The sequence below is a fragment of the Vombatus ursinus genome, unplaced genomic scaffold, assembly GCF_900497805.2.
Source record: "Vombatus ursinus unplaced genomic scaffold, bare-nosed wombat genome assembly UNPS02015016.1, whole genome shotgun sequence".
Lineage (NCBI taxonomy): Eukaryota > Metazoa > Chordata > Mammalia > Diprotodontia > Vombatidae > Vombatus > Vombatus ursinus.
Genome location: NW_020954794.1, coordinates 1,095,868 through 1,108,295, shown reverse-complemented (window position 1 = coordinate 1,108,295; position 12,428 = coordinate 1,095,868). Strand labels below are relative to the sequence as shown.

General features: G+C 42.1%; 1 protein-coding gene and 1 long non-coding RNA gene across 2 annotated transcripts in view; one reads left to right on the top strand and one right to left on the bottom strand.

The window, feature by feature from the left end:
• Positions 1–9,499: 9,499 nt before the first annotated feature.
• IL1RN (interleukin 1 receptor antagonist) overlaps positions 9,500–12,428 on the top strand; it is a 16,496-nt gene continuing 13,567 nt past the window's right edge. The window contains exon 1 of the mRNA XM_027845734.1: positions 9,500–9,646. The gene's annotated coding sequence lies outside the window, so the exon portion shown is untranslated. The remainder of the gene's footprint in view (positions 9,647–12,428) is intronic.
• Positions 11,599–12,428, bottom strand: part of LOC114030829 — a 7,964-nt gene continuing 7,134 nt past the window's right edge. Inside the window, exon 3 of the long non-coding RNA XR_003567678.1 lies at positions 11,599–11,699. This is a non-coding gene — a long non-coding RNA (uncharacterized LOC114030829). The remainder of the gene's footprint in view (positions 11,700–12,428) is intronic.

The following is a 12,428-nucleotide window of genomic DNA, read 5'->3' as shown; positions in this document are numbered from 1 at the left end:
TCTATCTCCTGTTTGGTCATAAATTCTTCTGTTTTCCACAAATCTGACAGGTAAACTGTTCCTTGCTTTCCCAGTTTACTTATAGTATCAGCCTTTATATCTAAATCATGTACCCATTTTTACTTTATTTTGGTATATGGCATAAGATTTTGATATGTGTCTAGTTTATGTCATACTCTTTTCCAGTTTTCCCAGCAGTTTTTGTCAAATAGTGAGTTCTTATCCCAGAAGCTGGGGTCTTTGGATTTATCAAACAGCAGATTGCTATAGTCATTGACTACTGTGTCTTGTGGACCTTCAGTTTGGCAGGCAGCCGAATGCCTCTTCTCTCCCACACTTTCTTTTGGAGCCTCTCAAGCACTGAACTAGCTCTGGCAATGTGTATGTCAACCTCATCATCTATGTATACTTCCCTGGAAAGAATAATGCCAAGGTAAGTGAACTTACCTTCAATATTTTTCCATTTGCTGTAACTGATGGTTCCACATATGGATGGTGCTGTGCTGGCTGATGGAGAACCTGTGTTTTCTTGGTGTTAATTGTTGGGCAAAAATTAGTACAAGTGTCAGAGAATCTATCCTTACTCTGTTGTCTCTTGTCCTTAGAGACCGTATTGAGTGCACAATCATCTGTGAACAAAAAGTCATGCACCAACTCTCCATCCACTTTAGTCTTGGCTTGTAGCCTTTTCAGCTTGAGTGTGGTAGCTGACCTTGATGCCATTTTCATCCTGGTAGAAGGGATCTGACAACATGGCTGCAAACATTATGCTAAAATGCATGGGAGCAAGCACACAGCCTTGCTTCACCCCACTGGTGCCTGGGAAAGCGGGAGAGCATCGTCCATTATCCAGAACCCATGTGAGCATGCTGTCACAAAACTCGTAGGTGCCTAATAAACGTTAATTGACTGACTCCTGCATGCTGAGAGAATTAAAAGACCTTATACAGAAACAATTTATAATAAAGGATGCCATATGTTATACGCACTAATGACCTATCTGTTTGAGTTCTTTTTTCAAGAAATGGGGATGAACTTTTGCTAAGTTAAGTCATTCAACATGCATTTATTAAGCACCTACTATGTGCCAAGCACTGAGCTAAGCATTGAGGATACAAAGAGAGATAAGAGACAGTCCCTAACCTTGGGGAGCCCATAGTCTAGTAGTGGAGGCAACATGCAAACTACTAGGTACAGACAAGCTATGTACAGGATAAATTGGAGAGAATCAACAGAAGAAAGGCCCTCGGATTAAGAGAGATTGAGAAAGGCTTCCTGTAGAGGGTAGTATTTTTGCTTGAACTTGAAGGAAGTCAGAGAAGTCAGGAGGTGAGGATGAGGAGATAGAGCATTCCAGGCATGGAGGGCACCCAGAGAGAATGACCAGAGCCAAGAGATGGAGTGTCTTGTTCATGGAACAGCCAGGAGACCAGTGTCACTGGATCAAAGTGTACAACGTGGGGAGTTAGGTATAAGATTGGAAAGGTAAGAGGGGGTTGGGTGACGAAGGGCTTTGGATGCCAAAGAGAGGATTTTGTATTTGATCCTGGAGGCAGTAGGGAGCAACTGGAGTTTATTGAGTAGAGGGTGACATGGTCAGACCTGGATTTTAGGAAAATTACTTTAGGGACTGAACAGAATGGATTAGAGCAGGGTGAAACTTGAGGCAGGGAAACCTGATACCAGCTATTGCAATAGTCCAGGTGTGAGGTGATGAGGACCTGCACCAGGGTGTGGGCAGTATCAGAGGAGAGAAAGGAGCAAATTCAAGAGATGTTGCAAAGGTGAGATAGATAGGCCCAGGCTACAGCTTGTACATGGAGAAATGAGAGATAGTGAATCAGGATGACTCCTAGATTGTGAGCCTGAGGGCCTGGGAGGACGGTGTTGTCCTCTACCATAATAGCAGAGGTAGGAGAGTTAGGTGAGGTTTAGGGAGAAAAATAATGAATTCTGTTTTGTACATGTTGAGTTTAAGATGTCCACTGGACATCCAGCTTGAGATGTCTGAAAGGCAGCTGGAGATGGGAGATGGGAGATCCTCAGAGAGATTGAGGCAGGAAAGGGAGATTTAAGAATCATCAGTGTGAACTCTGTTGTGACTATACTATCCGATTAAATACGCTAGAGCTTCCCTTTTTCACAGGGGAATCAGACAACTAAGTAGCACAACTATCTGATCAGGAGGACTTCTGAGCCCAGAGCTGCTTGACATACCAGTGATTCTTTGCAAGTAAACTTTAGCTGAACATGGAGATGTCTGCAACTGCTAAAACCAGTCTTGGCCAGCTCAGAAAGAGCAGCAAACATCTTGCTTTCTGACTTATCTAAAGAACAGCAAAAATGTCTTCTCCCTAGACCTCCACTTCCCACCTGACTTCCTTATGGTGTTTCTCCCTTAACCCCTGCTTAGCCACGAATACCTCAGATAGTCATAAAAACCCCAGATATAAATACATCAATCTTTTCCCACTCCCCTTTGAGCAGCTGAGAACTTTTTTCTTCTTCAGCCTGCAAGCTTCTTCTCAGGCAATAAATGTTTTTATAATCTGGACTCTGGCTTATTCCAGGTCCCCCTTTTGAACCTGGGGTTTCTTCCGCTTTAGCAGTTAACAAGGGGTTTCTATTTATTTTATCAACGTAGAGATGGCAATTAAATCCTTTGGTGATATCACCAAGTGAAGTGGTATAGAGGGAGAAGAGAAGAGGACCCAGGACAGAGTTCTCTGGGACTGTCCACAGTCTAGCCTACTCCTTATTATTGGCATAGAATTGTAAGGTGATTGGTTTAGATTAAGAGGCTCATATGAAGTGTTAAAATAGAGCAAAACTTTCTCCCTCTCTCTAGCACTCTCTTTGTCTCTCTCTGTCCTGATATTTTCTTTCAGTCTTTTCTTTCTTCCTTCCTTTCTTTTTCTTCCTTCCTTCCTTTCTCTTTCCTTTCTTCTTTCCTTCTTTCCTTTTTTCTTCTTTCCTTCTTTTTCTTTCCTATCTCTATTTTTATTGTTTCCCTCTTTCTTTTTTTCTTTCTTCCCTCCCTCCTTCCCTTTCTTCCTCCCTCCCTCTTTCTTTTTTCTTTTTTCTTTCTCTCTTTCCTTCTTTCTTTCTTACATACATACATACATACACATACACACACACACACACACACACACACAAACCACAGAAAAGGGGTCTGAACTTTGGCCTCACTGGATACCTGACGTATCTGGCAAAGTTAACAGCTCACCAATTCACAGAAAACATTCCAGGACAGATTGTTATTCTGTTCATTGGACTCTGTGGTTGCAGAATCGTCTGCCGTGGCCCATGTTGCAATCACAAGTTACAGACCCAACACCAGTCGTCCCGGCAATGACTATAAGCCAGGAGAGAGCTTGGATCTATGACCTAGCCAGGATTTCTGAACTTTCTCAGGACACCAGGTCAGGATGATCCCACCTTCCTCCAGCTGACAAATGGAAACCCAGCCAGGTGACTCATGGGAATCTGACTTTAGGTCAGGAAACAATGAGGTTAGCTAGTCCAATCCCTTTATTTTACAAATGGGAAAGCTATGACCCAAGGAGGTTAAGTGATTTGCCCAGTGTTACACAGGATAGAGTCAGGATTTGAATCCAGGGTTTCTGATTCCAAATAATAAGAGCACAACCATCTCTTGAAGGTAGAGTGCTTAATGGTTTGCAAAGTGCTTTACATACATCTCAGTCAGTCTTAATAACAACCATGTAAGATAGTTGCTTGTATTACTCTGTGCCATGTTACAGATGAGGAAACTGAGGTCTAGAGAGGTTTAATGACTTATCCAGGGTCACACAGCTAGCAAGGAAGTGTTCAAGGTGAAATACAAACTCAGATATTCTTGATCTAAAGTCTTGCTCTCTATCCACTTTCCCCCTAAAACAGAAGGATTTAAGTATTTTGCCTATGGTCACACAGTAAGTCAGAGAGGCTCTTCTAGTCGAGTTTCATCCAAGTCTAAGACCACATTTTTTCCACTATGCCTCTTAGAGTGGGGTTGGAGAGAGGGAGGTGGTCTGGGATCATTTTCATGATGCAGAAAGAATCAAGGTTTGCTTGCTAAGTCTTCCAGTGACCTAATCTGCCGCTAGCCTAGAGGATCAGGATTGGGATTTAAGGCAATTAGATGAGATCTGCCCTCTTACTCTGTTATTAAAGCTGAGTTCGTCCTAGGAGAACAGGGTATGACTGGGGCTTCTCAATCACATATCCTGAACAGGTCCAGGAATTCTGCATATGATGGAGGTCCAAATTCTTTCTTGCTTTGGGGTCATTGGGGAAATATGGGACTGACCTTAGATCTACAATGTTAGGTGGGTTCTGGGGTTAGATAGGCCTTATAAAGTACCTAGCAGACTCCAAAAAAGTGAGTCTAGATGTATTATTACCCTTAAAATGAATTTTCTTTCCTGAGTTGTGTAAAAGGAAACTGAGGCTCCAAGGAAAAAAAGTGGGGGAGAAGAGTTGTGTTCATAAAACTCTTTAGTAGTGCCAGGATAAGGTGGAAAGCTCCAAGCCTGGTATTTTGAGTGATTCTGAGTGACATCCATGGAGCCCTAGGTGTTGACTGGGGTCCAGGACACACCCAGGGCTGGGCTGGGTAAAGGAGAACACTCCCAGTCCCAAGGTCTGGAGTCTATGAACAGATTTAGTCCTGGCTCTCCTCTGCCCAAGTCCTAAAACCTTCAGTGGCTCTTTGCCCACTGCTGAGTAAAGCACAAATTCCTGAAGTTAACATTCAAAGCCTTACAACATCTAATGCCACCTTGCTCCCATGGCCTCCACTGTTTGGGAACTCTGGGCTTCAGCCAAACTAGAGGGAGGCCTATAAAGGTCCTGTACTTCCCCATACCGGAGCCTTTACTCACACTGGAATAGGCAGCAGAGACATAGCTAGAAATTGTTGTAGTGGGGGAAAATTAGGAGGACTGTGACACAGATGGTAGTTCTACCACAGGGATAGCCAGGGGAAGAGGCCACCCATCCCCTAGAAAGTCCAGCCACTATCTCCACAGGGTTTGGAAAGAGAACAATGGCTGAGGGCCAAGTGATGGAACTCTGGGTCAACCAATCAATCAATTAATCAATCAACAAGTATTTACTAAGCACCTACTAAGTACCAGGATCTTTGCTAAGTGCTGGGGTTACAAAGACAAAAGCAAAACAATCCTTATCCTCAAAGAGTTTCTAGTCTATCAGGGAAGACAAGAACATATGAACAAACAAACAAACAAACAAATGAATGAATGTATCTGTTTATTTACATATATGTATATCTATATAAAACGTGTTTATTTATATTCATGTGTATAGCTACATATTTGCTTATATGCATATATACACACATGTGAGTGATAGCTATGTGTGGATCTATATACATGTAATATGTATGAATCACACCATTCATATATGTGTGTATATATGTTTATATGCACACACACAAACACACACAGGGCCATATGGGGAAAGCATTACTGACTAGAGAGATCAGGAAAGACCTCATATCTCATGTCGAAGATGGTGCTTGACCTGAATCTTGGAGGAAACAGCAGTGTGGGCTGATAGAAGGTGAGGCCTTGGGACAGGGATCATCATTGAGAGGAAACGTATCCCCCTCCCCACGCTGTTGGCACCCAGAAGCTGAGCTCTGGGTTGTAGTTGCAGCTCTTACTCTTGGCATGACCATCTCTCCTTCTTCCTTATCCATCCCTATTGAATTCCTATTTTATTTTTATTTTTGGAGGCAATCAGGGATAAGCGACTTGCCCAGTGTCACACAGCTAATAAGTGTATGAGGTCAGATTTGAACTCAGGTCCTCCTGGCTGCAGGGCTGGTGCTCTATTTACTGTGGCTCATTTATTCACTGCCCCTTATTTATTTTGTAAAAGCACAACCCACATGCCATCTACACCAGGAAACCCACCCTGATTCCTAGCATCCCTAGATGATAATAACCTCCCCAGTGTGCTTATACCTTTTTGGCACCTATTCTTTTGTATTTTAGTATTGTATTTTATATTTGCTTTCATCAGTGGCATTTGCCCTTACTAGACTGTAGGCTCCATGAGGACAGGAATTACATCTAATCTACACTTTCGATCTCTCCAGCACCTAGGCCTGGTTTCTGGATGCCTTGAGTTGGACAGATATTCATCTATCACACATGTGCTTAAAAAATATGTATACAAGAAGTCACATGATATGTAGAGCTCTGACATTGGAGTTAGAAAGGCCTGAGTTCGAATTCCACCTCTGACACCTAAGAACTTGGTGACCACAAGCAAATTACTGATCATCTCTCTATCTTTACTTTCTCATTTGTCCAATTAAGAAAATAATAAAGTAGTTCCTACCTCATAGGGGTGCTGTGAGTCAGTTAGTTAATCGATCAATGAGCATTTATTAAGCTCCAATGTGTGCCAGGCACTGTACTAAGTGCTAGAGATACAGAGAAAAGCAAAAACAGACCCTGCCCTCAAGAATCTTATATTCTAATGTGGTTTCTCCATTCTAGTCAGGGGCTTCTAAGTTCTACATTGAGTGAATGGAAGGGAATCTCGGAAGGGAAAGTCAGGGGAACAGGAAAGCCTCCTGATGGAAGGATGAGGCTCAATTGAAATTACGCTTGTATTTCGCAAACTTTGAAGGGCTATTCAGATGTCCATTATTATCTTTCACAACATGAATGTGTCATGATGTTTCTTTCCTCCCCTCCAAATTCTCTCTGTTGCCTCTTTTCGTGTCCTGGTTGGCTCCTGGCCAACCAGGATTTCCTAAAAGAATCTAAACCAGGGACACTCCCCCCTCCAGTGCCCCAAGATGGAGACCAGAACTAAGCCCCTAATTGATGCAGGGTTCATTATCGTTCTCCTTCCCTTGAGGTTCAACTTTCCAGATTTGCGTAACTCAGTTCCTGGTGCTCAGGAACCCAGGAGTCCTTGGGGGTGGCCCTTCTCAGAAAGTTCCTAGGGTTCTCTCAGGGGCCAGGTTTCTCAAAAATGCTGGGGTGCCAAAGAGGCCTGAGACAGCAGGAAGTGATGGTTCCATGGGAAGTCCCTTGTGTGTGAGGATGCTTTTCTTGCTCTTGGTCTAGGTCCCCTAGAGCCCTGGCCTTCATCTTCCTGTTCTGCAGGCTGAGGAAAGCAGCTCCCATCACAGGACTCGGGGGATGGGGAGAGCAGGGAAGGGATAGTGCCAAAGAATATACCTTGTCCCAGTACAAGATCTGGACTTTATTCATAATTATATATGCCTTTACAAAGGAGAGTTAAGTGAGGCATTAACTCTTTGGCCAAGCGGTGACAGATGAACCCAGCTGCCCTGACTTCCCTTCCTCCCCCTCCACCTACACAGCTGTATTCATGATTCAGAATGTATTCATTCAGATCACATCATTCCCCCATACTGTATTCATTACTGGCAGGGGTCACCTAAATGGCAGGATCTGAAGCATTCTCAGAATCTGGACTGTTCCAAGTGCCTGAAACATATGTTATCAGAATCATCCTGCTGTCTCCAGAATGTCTCTGGGTAAAGAGTAACCTAAGAAGGGGGGTAGCCGGGTGGTACAGCGATAGAGCGCCAGGCCTGAGACAGGAAGACTCATCTTCATGAGTTCAAATCTGGCCTCAGACACTAGCTGTACCACCCTGGGCAAGTCACCTAACCCTATTTGCCTCAGTTTCCTCATCTGTAAAATGGTGCTGGAGAAGGAAATGGCAAACTTCTCCAGTATCTCTGCCAAGAAAACCCCAAATGGGGTCACAAAGAGTCTGGATGACTCAACCACAACAAGAACTGAAGTCTCATGCCATCTGCAGTGGGAAGATCTCTGTTTTTGGAGTCAAAGAAGCTAGATGCAAATCCCACTTCTGATCCTTTCTACTTGTGTGACCTTCAGTAAGTCACTCAACGTTCTTGGACCTCAAAATGAGTGTTGGATTCAATGACTTCTGAAGTCCCTTTCAGCACCAGCTCTAGAATCCTGAGTTCCTTTCCTTCTCCAGGCCCATTTCCTCAACCGTAATAATGACTGGAATTTATACAGCATCTTACATGCTCTAAAAATATTATCTCTGTAGATTTTCCCTACAACCCTGGGAAGCAGGTATTATTATCAAACCAATCTTAGACATGAGGAAATGGAGGCAGACAGGAGTTAAGCGGCTTGCCCAGGGTCATACAGCTGTTAAGTATCCGAGGCTGGATTAGAACTCAGGTCTTCCTGACTTCAGGTCCATGTCCTGGAGCTGCCATAGCTGCCATAAAATGAGAGGGCTGGACTAGACACAGGGCTCTTAACCTAGATTCCATGAGTTTGTTCTTTAAGATGTTTTGATAACTACAATCCCGTGTTTTTATGTATTGAAATTTACATGTTTTTATGTATTAAATTTACATGTTTTTATGTATTGAAAAAGATGATTTCGAAGGGATCTGCGAGCTCCATCAGACAAAAAAGGTTAAGAACCCCTGGACTAGATGTCAAGGTACCTTATGATCCTATGCTTTCGAGCTGGATGTGATTATCTGGTCCAATCTCTTCATTTTGTAGGTCAATCAATCAATTCATGTGCATTTTTTTTTTTTGGCTAGGCAATGGGGTTAAGTGACTTGCCCAGGTAGTAAGTGTTATGTGTATGAGGCCAGATTTGAACTCAGGTCCTCCTGACTCCAGGGCCAGTGCTCTATCCACTGCACTACATAGCTGCCCCTCATGTGCATTTTTTTAGGCTCCTGCTTCCAAGAACTGTTTGAAGTGCTGGGGGGAGACACACAGTCAAACATGAAACAATCCCTGCCCTCAGAGAGTTTATATTCTATTGAATGAGGAAACTAAAGCCCAGAGAGGTGAATTCACTTGTCCAAGGTCATAGAGCTTGTAATAAGCAACACCAGGATTGGAATCCAGGTCCACTTTATAACCAGCTCCTTTCCTCAATGCCCTGTTGTCACTTCACTGGAATAAGCATGTTGACATATCTGTGAACATATCAATGGTAGATTGGTTTCCCCATTACCTGACTACCTTCCAAAGGCAAGAAGGATCTTAAAGGGTTGGGACCAAAGAAGGGTAAAGACTCAGAAAGGGAGGAGAGAGGTGAAGGCTTAAGGAAATTTGGGACAGGATAGAGCAATGGATGGAGGGACAACCTTGAGGAATTTGTCTGGGAGGGGACTCTAGGAGAGCAAATGGGAGGAAGGCCAAAGACCATTATGGCCCATTGCCTGGTTTTACTGAGCCTTAGGATTCTTGGACTGATTCCTTATCAAAGCACTCCTGCTCTTTTCAAGTAAGAACCAGTCAGGTTTCTGTTTGGCCTGAGTCACCCAGCAAAGCCTGTCTTCTGAAAGATAGGTGGAGTTCGGCACAGGCCCACAAACTAGCCAGGGTGCTCTTCTGGGAGGATGGAAAATGACGTGCTATTGCTCGTCCTCTTATACTCAGGTAAAAAAAAAAAAACAGTCCAGGCTAGCAAAGGAAAGCCCAGTTGCTGTCATTGGGAGTGCTGGCTCACACATACTCCTCTTCATCAGGCTTGACCTCTCATTTCACCTGTAATCACAATGACTCATTAAAGAAGGAACTAGCACCTTGCCCTTAGAGACAGAAAGTGGTCTTAGGTAAGTTCCATCTTCTCCTAGTCCCTTTTTTTTCCAATCTGAAGAAGTGGAAGGAAATATCTTACCACTGGGTATTTGGGGGTCCTTAATAAAGAGATTGTAGGAAAAGATCAAATGATGGAATTTCAGGATCCAGGAGGGCTGGTAAGTTCTTCCTCACTGGAGGTCTTCAGGAAGAAGCTAATTGGACACTGAGGTCCCTTCTAACCCTGAGTTTCTGTGAATCACAAATGTTTGGGCCAGAAGGGACCTTCGAGCTTGCCTCATCTAACCCCTTCATTTTACAAAGAATTTGAGACCCAGAGAAGTATTGATTTAAATGAGGGACTTGTCCATGGTCCCAAGGATTGTAAGGAGAAGGTAAAGGATTTAATCCAGGTCCCCTGGCTCCAAGTCCAATGTTCTCTCCCCTTCTCTACACTCACATCCCTCCTCTCCAATGGGCTCAGAAGTCAGGGCCATGCTGTTTAACCAGCAGGAGTCATGAAGAATACAGTGGAACCAGAATCATGATACTTATCTCTGTCTACAGCAGAGTTAAAAAAAAATGATTGTGTGTTGATTCAAATTCTAGGTGTGTTAAAAATGTAGATAGAGAATCTTAAGTCTTTCAAAACATGTAAGGAAAGAGAACAAGGGTTTTCCCCCAGAATTCAAATAGTGTTTGCCTATAAAAATGCCAAAGAAAACAACTGTGATTGTGCTATAAAACTATGTCCTTTTTTGTTGACAATTCTTTCAAAGGTCCAGCAGACAAAGGGGGAAAGTTCTTCAAAGAAACTGGATTGGAAAATTAAAAGAGGAAAACCCCATTAGGGATTCAGATTTGGAGGAGAAAAAATAAAATGATTCTTACTTGAGAGAGGGTAATATAAATAAAGGCAAGTTCATGATTTAAATACCAAATTTAGAAAGAGAAAGTAACTGAAATTATGACTTCCTGGGTATCCTTTTCCTGAATGGAAGAAATCCTTGTGGTGTTGCTGGGTGGGGTGGGGACTGGATGTAATTTCAGGCATGTTCCTAAAATTCTAACCATTGTGCTATGGTACCCACTGTGTTTGTAGTCAAAGCTCACTTGACCTGGGGCAACTTTCGGGGTGACTTTCCTCATCACCGGACCTCATTTGTCTCATCAAGAAAATGAGGTGATTGGATTAGATTATAAGATCACAGATATAAAGCTGGAAGGGGCCTTACGAGCTGTTTACTCTACCCCCTTTATTTTACAGCTCTTAGTGCAGTTCCTGGAACATAGTGGGTGCTTAGCAAATGTTTTTTGATTGATTGATTACAGACAAGGAATCTGAGACTAAAGAAAGTAAATGACTTGGCTGAATTCAAACAGGAGACAAGGTGGAAATACTGGAATTCAGAGCCAAGTCCTCTGACTCCAAATCCAGCTTTTTTTTCCCTACCCTATGATGCTGCCTCCCATCACTGTTGTGGGTCCTTCCCATCCTGAATCTATGATGCTATGAACTCCAAAGACTTTGTGCCTACAATTTGGGAAGCTGAGACTACTAATAATAACACATATCGATATGATACATTACCGTTGACAAAGCATGTTCCTTACAATCCCATGAGGAAGGCAATTAGTATGATTTTTCCTATTGTACCCATGAGGAACTGAGACTCAGAGAGATTAAGTGATTTCCCTGGGGTCACGTAGCTGGCAAACAGCAGAGCCAATGGTTAAACTCAGATCTCACCCCAATTCTAGGACTTAGCCATGCTACTATATGACTCAGTCTTATAGACAGCATGCTGTCCTTCTAAGGCATCCCTAGCCAACCAGTAACTTGGATAACTAAACACATGACCAAGGTTTATACTGTAACAATAAACTTCTTGTATTAAAGATAAAGCAAATGCACTATGAATAGAATTCTTGCTTTTATTATTATTAAATTATTTGTTGTGAAGATTATGAAATAATAAAGCTTTCTTCAAAGAACCAAGATGGCAGACAGAGCATGACACAGAAGGCAAGGGCTTGAGGACTGGCAGCTAGGACTTCACTGTTCCCTCAGTGAAGTAAAACAGGAAGCTGTTGGAGAGATTATAAGTCAGGAGTAATTTTTAAAAGCATGGGTGGCACAAGAGATAGCTAATTCTCATAAGGCAAATAGCCAGATGACTAGATAAGTGTGGCTGGATCATCCACGAAGGCAGAGACTTCTGCCACCACTAGAGCAAACCTGCAGTCCTAGGACCCTATTTAGCTCTGGGAGAATATTCAAAGCTAGGTTAAACAGTGATTGACAACGGTTAACTAAATGATAGAAGGTACTATATTTTACTTAGGTGTTTATTACTTTTCCATGTTGTCCCTTACTGCATTAATAGTTTATCTATCTCTTATCAAAAAGTAGAGAACTGTTTTATTGTCATTTTAGTTAAGAGTTATATCTTTGGGAAAAAGCAGTATTGACTGGATTATATGCAAAATGTTTTTAAAAATCCTTAAGTTGTTATATTTATATATATTAAATATATTTATTTAATTATATATTAAATTTTTTAATTAAATAAATTAAATATATTTAATATAAATATATTATATATACATACTTATATATATTAAAAAATCCTTAAGTTATTATACCTGAAAGAGAAGCCCTGGCTATCATGATGCACTTCTCTTTATACTACTATATACAGTAGCTATCCCTAAACTAGATGAGATGGTACAGAAAAAAAAGGAAGGAAGGAAAGAAGGAAAGAAAGAAAGAAAGAAAGAAAGAAAGAAAGAAAGAAAGAAAGAAAGAAAGAAAGA